Here is a 15,388-nt window from a genome sequence, read left to right on the forward strand (position 1 = left end):
ACATTACATGTGTGAGTCTATATGTGTTGCTTCATTATGACATTACATGTGTGAGTCTATATGTGTTGCTTCATTATGACATTACATGTGTAATTCTATATGTGTTGCTTCTTCATTATGACATTACATGTGTGATTCTATATGTGTTGCTTCTTCATTATAACATTACATGTGTAATTCTATAAGTGTTGCTTCATTATGACATTACATGTGTAATTCTATATGTGTTGCTTCTTCATTATAACATTACATGTGTGAGTCTATATGTGTTGCTTCATTATGACATTACATGTGTGAGTCTATGTGTGTTGCTTCATTATGACATTACATGTGTGAGTCTATATGTGTTGCTTCATTATGACATTACATGTGTGAGTCTATATGTGTTGCTTCATTATGACATTACATGTGTAATTCTATATGTGTTGCTTCATTATGACATTACATGTGTGAGTCTATATGTGTGGCTTCATTATGACATTACATGTGTGAGTCTATATGTGTTGCTTCATTATGACATTACATGTGTAATTCTATATGTGTTGCTTCATTATGACATTACATGTGTGAGTCTATATGTGTTGCTTCATTATGACATTACATGTGTGAGTCTATATGTGTTGCTTCATTATGACATTACATGTGTAATTCTATATGTGTTGCTTCTTCATTATGACATTACATGTGTGATTCTATATGTGTTGCTTCTTCATTATAACATTACATGTGTAATTCTATAAGTGTTGCTTCATTATGACATTACATGTGTAATTCTATAATGTGTTGCTTCTTCATTATAACATTACATGTGTGAGTCTATATGTGTTGCTTCATTATGACATTACATGTGTGAGTCTATGTGTGTTGCTTCATTATGACATTACATGTGTGAGTCTATATGTGTTGCTTCATTATGACATTACATGTGTGAGTCTATATGTGTTGCTTTCATTATGACATTACATGTGTAATTCTATATGTGTTGCTTCATTATGACATTACATGTGTGAGTCTATATGTGTGGCTTCATTATGACATTACATGTGTAATTCTATAAGTGTTGCTTCATTATGACATTACATGTGTAATTCTATATGTGTTGCTTCATTTATGACATTACATGTGTAAGTCTATATGTGTTGCTTCATTTATGACATTACATGTGTAAGTCTATATGTGTTGCTTCATTTATTACATTACATGTGTAATTTTATATGTGTTGCTTCATTATGACATTACATGTGTAATTCTATATGTGTTGCTTCATTATGACATTACATGTGTGAGTCTATATGTGTGGCTTCATTATGACATTACATGTGTAATTCTATAAGTGTTGCTTCATTATGACATTACATGTGTAATTCTATATGTGTTGCTTCATTTATGACATTACATGTGTGTAAGTCTATATGTGTTGCTTCATTTATGACATTACATGGTGTAATTTTATATGTGTTTGCTTCATTTATGACATTACATGTGTAAGTCTATATGTGTTGCTTTCATTTATGACATTACATGTGTAATTTTATATGTGTTGCTTCATTATGACATTACATGTGTAATTCAATATGTGTTGCTTCATTTATGACATTACATGTGTAAGTCTATATGTGTTGCTTCATTCATTACATTACATGTGTAATTTTATATGTGTTGCTTCATTATGACATTACATGTGTAATTCTTTATGTGTTGCTTCATTATGACATTACATGTGTGAGTCTATATGTGTGGCTTCATTATGACATTACATGTGTAATTCTATAAGTGTTGCTTCATTATGACATTACATGTGTAATTCTATATGTGTTGCTTCATTTATGACATTACATGTGTAAGTCTATATGTGTTGCTTCATTTATGACATTACATGTGTAATTCTATATGTGTTGCTTCATTTATGACATTACTTGTGTAAGTCTATATGTGTTGCTTCATTTATGACATTACATGTGTAATTTTATATGTGTTGCTTCATTATGACATTACATGTGTAATTCAATATGTGTTGCTTCATTTATGACATTACATGTGTAAGTCTATATGTGTTGCTTCATTTATTACATTACATGTGTAATTTTATATGTGTTGCTTCATTATGACATTACATGTGTAATTCTATATGTGTTGCTTCATTATGACATTACATGTGTGAGTCTATATGTGTTGCTTCATTATGACGTTACATGTGTGAGTCTATATGTGTTGCTTCATTTATTACATTACATGTGTAATTTTATATGTGTGTTGTTTCATTTGTTCTGTTTGATGAAAATTAAAACTGCTTAATTAGTGTTCTGCTTTAAATTTGGAACTCTCTATTGTCATTGATTATCAAAAATTAATGAAATTTTCCAGTCAATTTAAGTGTATGGAGCAAAAGTATACATGTAATCTGTATGTGTAGTGAAGTTGACCTTATTTAGTGAATGTAGAAAATAATCATCATTATCTAAAGAGATTTCAGTATCAATACAAGAATTAAAATTCAGTAGCCAACAGTGTCAGGTATACTGAGAGACTGTGCTGAATGGACCCAACCAACAACTCATTATAACTGTTCCAGTTATTTGGTACCTCAATGGCCAAGAGGCTAAGGTCTTTGACTTTGTATCACTTGCACCTCACGGCTGGGGATTTGAATCTGGCCAGTGACACATGAGGAAGCTATCCAGGTGGTTGGGAATAGAAAGTTCTTGTCAGGTGCCTTCTTGTGTTTGAAGTTACTAGTGAAGAAGCATCTAAGGTCTTCATATATTAGTTAAATATAACCAAAGATCTATTTATATAAGTAACATATAACCTAAGGTATTCTTATATAACTTAACATATAATCTAAGGTAGTCTTATATAAGTAACATATAACCTTTTATTACCCTTCCAGATTTTTTCCGCCTTTTTGATTGGTTATTGATCACCCGAAAGAAATTGATATTACCGAGCCAGACGGGTAATATACACACTAAATTTCCCCGTTGGGTACCCCACTTTGTAAACAACATGCGCAGAGGTGATGCGCGTACAGTTCGATTTTACGCGGTGTAAATTCCGATTTACAAGCACTTTTTAACTGTCAAATGATAAATGTTTACCAAAGTAAAGTAATGAAACATATTCTCATCAGTATTGAAAACAAATATGAATTTGTGAAAGCTTGATATAAGAATACCTTCTGTTATATGTTACTTATATAAGAATACCTTAGGTTATATGTTACTTATATAAGAAGACCTAAGATTATATGTTACTTATATAAGAATACCTTAGGTTATTTGTTACATATATAAGAATACCTTCTGTTATATGTTACTTATATAAGAATACCTTAGGTTATATGTTACTTATATAAGAATACCTTATGTTATATGTTACTTATATAAAAAGACCTAAGGTTATATGTTACATATATAAGAAGACCTTTGGTTATATTTTACTGATATATGAAAACCTTAGGTTATCTGTTAGGTATATAAGAAGACCTTAGGCTATATGTTACTTATATAAGAAGACCTTATATGTTATTTTGGTTTTGGAGTGATATATGTGGATATATTACCTGCTAAGATTTTATATCACCCGAGCCATTAGGCGAGGGTGATATTTTATCTTGGCAGGTAATATATCCACATATATCACTCCAAAACCAAAATAATAATTTTATTACCCTTCCCCTGCCGAGTTTAGACGATTTTTAAAAAAAACATTGTTGTTTCATATGAAACGTCGAAATAAGATTCCCTTTAGGGTACCCCTTCATCACAACATGACGTCACATAAATATATGACGTATATGTAACATATAACCTAAGGTATTCTTATATAAGTAACATATAACCTTAGGTCTTCTTATATAAGTAACATATAACCTAAGGTCTTCTTATATAAGTAACATATAACATAAGGTCTTTTTATATAAGTAACATATAACCTTAGGTCTTCTTATATAAGTAACATATAACATAAGTATTCTTATATAAGTAACATATAACATAAGGTATTCTTTTATAAGTTGCATATAACCTAAGGTCTTCTTATATAAGTTACATATAACATAACGTTTTCTTATATAAGTAACATATAACCTAAGGTCTTCTTATATAAGTAATATATAACATAAGGTATTCTTATATAAGTTACATATAACCTTAGGTCTTCTTATATAAGTAACATATAACATAAGGTATTCTTATATAAGTAACATATAACCTAAGTTTTTTTTTATATGAGTAACATATAACATAAGGTATTCTTATATTAGTAACATATAACCTTAGGTCTTCTTATATGAGTAACATATAACATTAGGTATTCTTATATAAGTAACATATAACCTTAGGTCTTCTTATATAAGTAACATATAACCTAAGGTCTTTTTATATAAGTAACATATATCAGAAGGTATTCTTATATAAGTTACATATAACCTAAGGTCTTCTTATATAAGTAACATATAACATAAGGTATTCTTATATAAGTAACATATAACATAAGGTATTCTTTTATAAGTTGCATATAACCTAAGGTCTTCTTATATAAGTTACATATAACATAAGGTTTTCTTATATAAGTAACATATAACCTAAGGTCTTCTTATGTAAGTAATATATAACATAAGGTATTCTTATATAAGTTACATATAACCTTAGGTCTTCTTATATAAGTAACATATAACATAAGGTATTCTTATATAACTAACATATAACCTAAGGTCTTTTTATATGAGTAACATATAACATAAGGTATTCTTATATAAGTAACATATAACCTTAGGTATTCTTACACCCAAGTGCTGCAAGTTGGCACCACATAATAGCATAGTTTTCCAAAATATCAATGGAAAATTAACTAAAATGGTATATGTAGATGATTAGATTCAGAGTCCCAGAGTGCTCCAAAATGCACCTGAAACATTCTAGGTAAAAAAAAAATTTCCAAGGGAGCATCATCAGCCCCTGCACCTTCCTAATTTGCCTCAGTCAAAAAACAGGTCTATTTTTAAACTCTCATTTTTACTAAACTTTTATTTCACTGTTTTAAATGATAACAATTTAATAGAGGATATTCAAAGTTTTTTTTCTATAAATATAGTATCTACAATGTATATATTTTCATCAAGTGGTATGAAAATAAAAATTTTATAAGTGGTGATAGCCACAAATGAAATATGATAATTTTCATATCACGAGTTGAAAATTAATCCTGTATTTATAGAAGAATCTAATAAATTTCTGTTTATTCCATACATTTTTATCTTTTTATACATTACAATTTGAAAGACTTTTACTTTAACATTGTGTATCCGCTGACCTTAGTAGAAAGTAGTCCGGACTTTAGTAGAAAGTAGTCCGGTAAGACACCAGTGAAAATACAGAAAATAACATTTTTTTTAGTGAAAATATTGAAAATTAAAACACAAATTTTACTTCATCAATATTTCTCAATATTTCATATGAAAGTAAATAATAAAGAGCAATATGAATTACAAAATAAAACATATTTAAATACTTACATGTTTTGTATCATTCTTTCTAGATTTGTTATTCAATAAATATTTTTCAAATCTCAAAAACACTTAAAAGATTACCCATTTATTCTTCTTTTTTATTTATAACTGCATTTATTGTCATCATAAAAATAAAAATACAAAATGTAACAATACATCTTTTGAACACCTACCTGTTTATAACATTTTTCTTTTATTTATTCTATTTAAGAGAATTTTCTTTAAACCTATCAATCCATTTTAGTTATTATGTCCTCTCTATTCAGATAATCTTTCTTATCTGTACTTAAAATCAGGGAAAGGTAGAAGAAAAGGAAAACAATGCTTCATAAACCATTGGAAATCAATAACCCCTCAACAATTGTAGAAATCCGCAATAAACATAATAAACAATTCTTTCATTTTCCATTTTTCAACGATTTGTGTGTTATATAATACTCTAGCAAACATTAAACATACATATTAACAGCTATTCAAGTTCATAAATTGCCCTGTACATAAGAGATAAAAGACATCGGGAATAACTATCCTAGGATTAGGAACCTCTTGAGTGTTCTTACTTTTCAATCAGAAATGAAGAAAAAAATTCAACAATGTAACACCAAATAAAATCTTGCACTTCAATGAGGCATGGTTTTCCTGATATCAGCCATGGTAGTTCCTGATGTCAGCCATGATTTTTCCTGATGTTAGCCATGATTTTTCCTGATGTTAGCCATGGTTTTTTCCTGATGCCAGCCTGATATGAGCCATGGTTTTAATTATTATCAATGTAGATGTTTTCCTTTTTCAATGTACTTGCAGATATTAGAAGTTTGTTTTATTCTAACATTAGTATTGTTTAAAGATAGAAACCTACTGGTTCTTGTGATGCCTATAATTACTATATAATCTGTTCTTTTCAAGAATATTGACAGCCAACAATTCCATCTGAATGACTTAAATCAGAAATAAAAAAACAAAAACCTGCCCTTGAGAAAAACTAATTTATCACTGAAAATGTGCTAGAAGTTTAACGTCCCTATAATACAAAAGATCAATCTACTATGAAGGTGGCTTTATAGAAAGTCTTAAGGTTGTAAATGTTTATAATACAGACTTATGAAATGAAAACTCCAAAATTTCAAACAATTATTTCGTGATAATTATCTTTAAAACTCAGAGTCTGCATTTTTCATGTAATTTTGTTATGATTAATGCTTCCCAGGGATCACACTTTTTCTAGATATTTATACTTCATTACAATTATCCCAATTTGAAAGAAAATTCTAATGTATTAAAAATAATAACAAAAATTTTACCTAAATAATAAACATTGCCTATATCTTGTTATATCCAAAATATCTTTCAATATATTTGTCCAATTATATTTCATATCCCCACGTTTCCACTTTACACTAGTATTGTAATCCTAATTTTAAACCGGAGCATTATGTATAGACATGCCCAATAATTCACTTCTGACCAAATGCACGGAACAAACAAAATCAATTAAAAACAAACATTGAGCGTAAAATAAAATAAAAATTTTCTTAATCTAAAATCAATTCTAAAGCTTTTCGATATTTATCTTTGTTTAACACGTAAATGTTAATTGATACTTATATAAATTTTATTTCACGATCTTTGTTATTTTCCCACGGCTCATGAATATTAATTTACATTGAAATGAGGAAAAGAGAAAATTAAATTATTGCATTAAAATTCGGCTAAGATTAGATAAAATAAATTGTGTAATTTATGGAAAAAAATGTAAACAAAGTATACATTCACCATGTTTTCTCTAACTTGCCTTCCTGTCAATATTCCAATCAGTTAAAAAAATTTCCAACAGTAATTGGTGAAATGTGAAGTTTTATTTTATCAAAACATAGCTTATATTAGGATATAAAGGAGCAAAATAGTTCATATATTTTTTTTAACAATAAACCAAATTTTCAATTCAGGGTAATTTAGGATTTCATATTATTTAAAAAATTTATATAATCTTCCGGATCAGTGAATTCGTTTTGTTAAAAAATGTTTTCAATATCTCAAGTCCTTGTAAAAATATTGTTAATATTTGCAAATTTTATGTGTTAATCTACATTTAATGACTAAACCATAAAAGATATTTTTATTACTCACTATATAAGAAAACACCGTTACAATAAATGGTAAGAAAAGAGGATTTTAAAATGTATTAAATTTTTCTAACCCAATGATTTTACCTATTTTCACAATTAAATTCCAACATTATTGTGTGCCTTAATACAAAATATAAACTTTTAAACTATAAAATCATTGCTTGAATTGTCTGTACTTTTAAGAGCAATACTGTTTTTAACCCCCTGCATTAATTTTTGTTACAGATTCCCTCATCTTTGAAATTCAAACAGTCTATTTAATATTGTCAGTATATAAAAATAAATAAATAAGTTAAATAAATAAAAACCAACAACTTACATTAAAGGGCCTGGTAAAAATGCATGGATGTGAAGGTTGTTTTATACCAGTGGATGAAGGCTGGCCTGGTTTTATACCATTAGGTGAATATACCAATAGGTGAGGGCTGACTTCATTTAATATCATTTCAGGATGGCTGACCTGGTTTTATACCAGTAGGTGATTTACCAGTAGACAAAGGCTGGTCTTTGTTGAAAAAAAGCACATAAGTTTGCGTAAAATAATTTTAGGATTTTGTTCCCTTTTTAATGGTCACCCTATCATGTATACCAAGTCAATAGCTTCGATAGTTTCTGACTAAATGGACCTTAAAGAAAAGGTTAACCAATGGGATGCCAACACCAATGTTGACATTTAAATCAACATGTTTTGTACTGGGTATATGATATGATAATATTTTGAATCATGATATGTGTGAAAACAAAAATTGTTTTTGGTAACATCGAAAGAATGCAGTGTTGCATGATATAATAAATTTCAAACATTAAAGGGACTTCACTTAGGTTTTTGAACATGACAGGGCTGGAAATAATTTTTCAAGATTATTGTTCCACTTGATGTAGGGCTAGACCAATAATTTGTATAAGAAATTTCAGATCATTTGCTTATTCCAATTTTAGGAATAATGATTTAAATTGTGAAAAATGGCCTAAAATTGAAAAATGCTGCAACGCTTTTCACCCAAATCGGGAATTAAAATTTCATTATCTTTCTGGGTATATTTACTTATAATGTATTGCAAATCTTTTTGTTTTAAGTGACCCAGCCAAACAATGTAAAAATTTCAAATTTTATGTTTTAGGATATTAGATCTTATAGGTGCTCCTTTAAGTCATACATTAAGTTTCATTTTAAAATAATGCTAAAAAATTATATAGTATGCATTTTTCTATACTTTAAAACTTGATTGAAAGAGACACATTTTTTTTTCATTTCAAATTGAGATAAATCATTTCAATGAAATTATATGGTTGTTAACTTCACTTCCATTAATTCAAATTAGATACTTCAATAGAATGCAAATGTTTTAAATTTTGTTAAAGTGTCATTTTCAGGCCAAAACTATCTTGTAGCCTGCATTTTCTACATTATTATTTTAAAATGTATGTTGATTTAATATGGATGTTTGATTTTAGCATTGCTGTTGACTTAATGATACACCTGCAGATTGTAACAGTTAAGAACACTGGTCTTGTCCTGCATCTAAATTGCTAAATAATTATGGCTATTTATTTAAATCACATTTCCAACCCCAAACCACTGTACATGTATTAAAATCTCAAAATTTCCTCAAATAATTGGTCAATTTTAAACAGCCATTGTACAAATTTAGAACAGTAACAATTAAAATACCTGTAAGTGTATTGAATTTGCTATCAATAGTAAAGGTTCTAAAATATGCACTGATAAGATAGCTGGAGTTAGCCTCCAAAAATAAATATATTAAAGAATAATTCTAATTAAAAAAAAAAAATCACAAAATGCAAATGTTTTAAATTTTGTAAAAGAGTCTTATGCACCTGCATATTTGTTAATATATTTCAATGCACATTGGTCAATATTTAATAAAGGGCAGTAAGAGAACGAGTGTAGAAATATATATTTAGCATTCAGTGACCTTGACCTAGAAGTCCAACACTGGTATCTTTCTGCAAAATTTGAAAGACATCAGTCCATAAATAAGGGTAAATGACCAAATGTGTAAAAAATATAATTTATCACTGCAGGTAACCTTGTTCTTGACTGAAGAGACCACTCACTGCAACAAAAATATCACCAAAAATACTAATACCTGCAAATATGAAAGACAACAGTCAATAATTACAGGCTGTGTTATCAAAAGTGTATAAATCTATTTGTAACCATGATGACAACCTTAATTATTAGTTATTTATCAAAAATTATAAAGGGAGATAATTCAAAATTATAGTAATGTAGAATGATTCTTACACTGGTCAATGAGATAAGGGAGATTATTAAACAATTAAGAAAGGAAGAGTTGTGTTTCTTGAACACTGCACTTCCTCCTACATGTCTCATTGTGTTATTAGTTTTAATTAAATTCCTTCATTTTTTATCAAAGTTCTTCTCCACAGAAGACTGTGACTGATGAACAGACAGATGGATGGACAAGGTGGGGACTACATGGGCCATTTAAACTAAGAAGTGAGGCTATCTAACTCAAAGCAAACAGTGCACTTCATACCTTAACAACCGATAAGGGACTGAGGGCCCTCTGTTCCTCTTTACAACAACAAAAAAAAAGATGATAAAAAAAAATGTCCCTTTACTCAATTTTAGTGTCATGATTTCTCTCTCTTTAGGTAGCAATTCAAATATTTTACCTTACTTATACAAAGTTTGCCACTAGTAATTCTAATCTTTCAAGTGTGAGTTATGATTAAATAGATTAATTATATTGTATAGGTAAGCTCTTTTCATAAGTGATTAAAAGCTTTTGCAACCAGATATAATGCCAGACCAGCCTACACGGCCATGCAGTATGACCAGATATAATGCCAGGTCAGCCTACACAGCCATGCAGTATGACCAGATATAATGCCAGGCTGGCCTACACAGCCATGCAGTATTACCAGATATAATACCAGGCCAGTCTACACAGCCATGCAGTATGACCAGATATAATGCCAGGCAGGCCTACACAGCCATGCAGTATTACCAGATATAATACCAGGTCAGCCTACACAGCCATGTAGTATGACCAGATATAATGCCAGGCTGGCCTACACAGCCATGCAGTATTACCAGATATAATACCAGGTCAGTCTACACAGCCATGCGGTATGACCAGATATAATGCCAGGCTGGCCTACACAGCCATGCAGTATTACCAGATATAATGCCAGGCCAGCCTACACAGCCATGCAGTATTACCAGATATAATGCCAGGCTGGCCTACACAGCCATGCAGTATGACCAGACATAATACCAGGCCAGCCTACACAGCCATGCAGTATGACCAGATATAATGCCAGGCTGGCCTACACACCCATGCAGTATTACCAGATATAATACCAGGCCAGTCTACACAGCCATGCAGTAGCATTAGATATAATGCCAGGTCAGCCTACACAGCCATGCAGTATGACCAGATATAATGCCAGGCCAGCCTACACAGCCATGTAGTATGACCAGATATAACGCCAGGCCAGCCTACACAGCCATGCAGTACCTACACTGCCATGCAGTATGGCCAGATATAATCCCAGGCCAGCCTACATAGCCATGCAGTATGACCAGATATAATGCCAGGCCAGCCTACACAGCCATGCAGTATGACCAGATATAATGCCAGGCCAGCCTACACAGCCATTCAGTATGGCCAGATAGTATCCCAGGCCAGCTACACAGCCATGCAGTATGGCCGGATAAAATGCCAGGCCAGCCTACACAGCCATGTAGTATGACCAGATATAATGCCAGGCCAGCCTACACAGCCATGCAGTATGACCAGATATAATGCCAGGCCAGCCTACACAGCCATGCAGTATGGCCAGATATAAGCCCAGGCAAGCTACACAGCCATGCAGTATGTCTGGATGAAATGCCAGGCCAGCCTACACAGCCATGCAGTATGACCAGATATAATGCCAGGTCAGCCTACACAGCCATTCAGTATGACCTGAGGCTATACACAGTAGACAGATTAACTTTCAATCATCATCAAGATATCCCCAAAATTGTTAAGATATCCCCAAAATTGATAATCAACAGTTCCAAATACATGTATGAAAGCTGAACAAATACATTTTAAGGCCCATTATGCCTTTAAGAAATGCTGTCATTTTTATTTCTGAAATCCTGTTTATTTTTGGTATTTTTTTACAGTTTCCAAAAACATACTCATTTGCTATATACCTGATCCATCTTTTTCATTTTTAGCTCTGATTGCAATTGGTATTATTATAGTGAATGAGTATTTTGTATGGAAGTCAAACTAATACTTTTGTTTACAATTTGCTACCTTTCAACACATAACTGCATGTTCAGCGCTACTTTTTTCAGTCGTAAATCATCTTATTCTTTAAGGATGTTTTTCGGGAGTTTTCATTATAGACGTATAGGCAAAATTAAAACTGTTCTATAGAATTTGTTTAAACTTTGCATGTTGTTAGAATATGATAATAGAAACATTTTAAACGGAAAAAAATTAGGGTCACTGTTGTCGTTTTGAGTTATCTGCCCCTGAATCAGAATTTTCTACTAATATTTGAGGTCATTTAAAGGGCAGGTAACTTATACATACATAAATGAACTCTTGTTTTTACTTCTGGATATTGTTTTTCTTTTTATTGTTGAATACAATACATAATTACATGCAGTTCCTTATATCGTTTGTGTTTATTTTTTTTTCAATGAAAATAAAGTTGCATTAATTTGATAAAAAATATGCCAATTTTTAACAAAATATGCAGAGGTTAAGAGAAGAAGTGGGAATAAAACTATCCACTCTAAATTTGTTCTTGAAATTTTGCATGTTGACTAAGAAGAAGGTAAGCTTTATGAAAATAAGAAGAAAAAAATGTATTGTTTTGCTTCATTATAAAATATCTGCCCTTGAATTTATCGAAAAAGTCCAATTCAAGGGCAGACAGCTAAAAAATGAGAACAGTGACCCCAATTGTTTCTGTTATCATATTCTTATAACATGCCAAGTTTAAAGAAATTCTATTGAACAGTTTTAATTTTGCCTATATGTGTGTATGAAAACTCCTGAAAACGTCTTTAAATCCATTATTCAAACATTATTAAACACATGTTTGACATTTCTAAACAAGATTAAAACAAAAATGGATTTTATGAGGCATAATGGGCCTTTAAGAAATTCAGAATGTGAAGGATTAAAATATAATTTTCATGTAAATCAACACAGATATTTCTTTAAAACTTACAAATTTTACTGCACATACATGAACATGTTCACATTATCCAACATATTCAAGATATTCCATGCTCATTTAATTGGAAAAGAATTCCAAATCCATATTCTTGTATGAAAACAATTTTGTTGTATACAACCAAGGTTATACATTATATGTTATTTTCTATGTAACAGGAACTTTATAACTTGTATTGAAATGGTAGTATATTTGCTAGATTATTATATGAATCATCTGTGCATTAAATTACAAATCTACAAATTACTGAAATACTTTACAAACTGTATAAAATAATTTAACACTTAAGATGTTTATTAGTTTGACTCTGTGTGTTTGTGTTTTATATAAACAGAGCAAATGCATTCCTTGAAAAAATTATTTTTTTCAATTCTTTTTGAAAAAAAAATGACAAAGAGAAACTAAAACCCTAAACCTGCTCAAGCCAAAAGTAACTGCCTTTGCCACCAGAACAGAGCCAGGTTTAGGACCTAAAACTGGAGTAAAGGATAACAAGCTTTCTTGCTGGTCATAAACCTATGTGCACATATCTTATTAGGCATATAGTTGCCACAGGAGGACAACATAGGTCCATTACATGGAGCAGATTTGTGGCCAAGTGCTCAAATACTGGACTAGAAATTCAGGGGTCACAGGCTTAATCCCCTACTCCACCACTAACAATACCACATAAATATTAAATGGTCTTTCTAAGGCAGAGTCCCATGTATGTCACCTCCTGCTTGGGGTCAACATCTGTATACATGTACTACCCCAAAAATTACAACTACATGTATCTCTTCATGGGCAGGCAAAATGTGACAGTAAATAAATAAACCAAAAGAAACAAGAAATACTGCTTAATGCAATATATGCTCCCTGATTAACTTCATATTTAACAATGTACATGTATTTCAATGCACATCAGTCAATTAATAAAGGTTTTATAAACAAAAAAGTAAAAATATATTTTTAGCACCAGTGACCTTGACCTTAGACAAAATGACCACTTACTCAAGACTACCCAAGATGATGATGTATCTTCCAAATAAGAAAGACATCAGTCAATGAATTAAAATAAATCCTGTATTTATAGAAAAAACTTAAATATCCTCTATTTACCAGTTAGTAAATTCATTAAATATCTAACCTTTCATTACTATATTTTACTTTTTTTGAAATTTAGAATAAAAGATAAAAAAAATGAATAAACTTACTGATTATTACTGTCCAAATCCAACAGATAATACATTGAATGTAAAAAATAAGCATTAAGTAACATTAAGAAAAAAATTGGAAAAATTTATAGAATTTTAAGCGGATAGAGCCCATTGTGTTTAAACGTTCGCTTTCAGGTCGCTAATTTTTAAACACAACAATATACCATTGATTGGATGTATGAAAATTGTTATCATTTACAAGATCTTACAAACTAAATAATAAAATCTTTACACTACGAAATGAACATTTCTAAAGCATATTTATTTTTACTTTTTGGTCTGACAAATATACTGTTCCTTTTTTATTATACCTTTTTATGTTAAAATAGTTAGTGTATAGCATGCTCTAATGGTATTGTCCACAGATTGTACATAAGTAAACAAGAAAATTAAATTAAAAATGGTTTAAAATTGCTTTACAGGTGTAAAAAAAACGTCAGTTTGATTTTTTTTTCAAGCTTTGATATATCTATTGATATATGAAATATTAATTAATCAAACTTGTTGATGTGTCAAATTGCAATGCGTAATAAGAATGATAATTTTACTTAAATTGCTTTGAAAGATTAGTAAAAAGATCATAAACATTTAATAATTAATAATTCTTAGTAATGAACTATTTTTTTTTATTGTACATTGTTACTAGATATAACTTAAAATTACTTGACTGTAACTCTGAATGATGGGAGAAAATAAAGGGACAAAATAGAACATGACCATAGCTCTTGACAATTGAAAGAAGTTCACAATAACATTTGTTTGCAAGTATTTTCTTCATTATGCTCTTTAGTCAAACAACACCCAAACCAATTTGATTTTGCAATATAATAATAATCTCAATAAAAAATTTAAAATGCTGCTAACAATAGGTCTGTGCTGAAGACTGGTCTGTGCTGAAGACTGGTCTGTGCTGAAGACTGGTCTGTGCTGAAGCTTCAAGTATAATGGCAGAGCAGGAATGTTAAGGCTAAACACAAATTTAAAATGGAAAAACGGTTTTTCAACATTTCGAGTTCATTATATGCCCTTCATTTTCGTTTGAAGCATAACTCCTACAGTTTTCAGTATTTCTATTCATTAGTTCATCAAGAATTCTCTCCCTTTTCTTTGGATGTTTCTGGAAAAAAGTCCTGTTGTTCTATTTGATCACTACAGACCTTTAAAGTGAGTATCCATGTATCTTTTTAATTATAAAGACAGCAGTAGTCCATTTACAAGAAACTGTCACAGCAAAATATCATAATAACACTTGCTGGATGGAAAGATGACAAAATGTTCGAACACATAATTCCTGGTTTAAGAGGCTAACAACTTAA

The 15,388-nt window shown here is 30.2% G+C and overlaps 1 protein-coding gene across 7 annotated transcripts in view; it reads right to left on the reverse strand.

The window, feature by feature from the left end:
• Window positions 1–15,388, reverse strand: part of LOC132750761 (uncharacterized) — a 54,432-nt gene that overhangs the window by 32,620 nt on the left and 6,424 nt on the right. The window contains exon 1 of one of the 7 annotated variants that reach the window (XM_060740801.1): window positions 14,070–14,283. The exons of 2 other annotated variants lie outside the window; for them this stretch is intronic. The gene's annotated coding sequence lies outside the window, so the exon portion shown is untranslated. Of the gene's footprint in view, window positions 1–5,682; window positions 5,860–6,810; window positions 7,081–12,867; window positions 13,023–14,069; window positions 14,284–15,388 lie in introns of those variants that run through there. 4 more of the 7 variants (XM_060740798.1, XM_060740802.1, XM_060740799.1 and 1 more) reach the window with 4 other exon arrangements.

This window comes from Ruditapes philippinarum, unplaced genomic scaffold, assembly GCF_026571515.1.
Source record: "Ruditapes philippinarum isolate M1 unplaced genomic scaffold, ASM2657151v2 ctg558_1_1_1_1, whole genome shotgun sequence".
NCBI classification, from domain to species: Eukaryota; Metazoa; Mollusca; class Bivalvia; order Venerida; family Veneridae; genus Ruditapes; species Ruditapes philippinarum.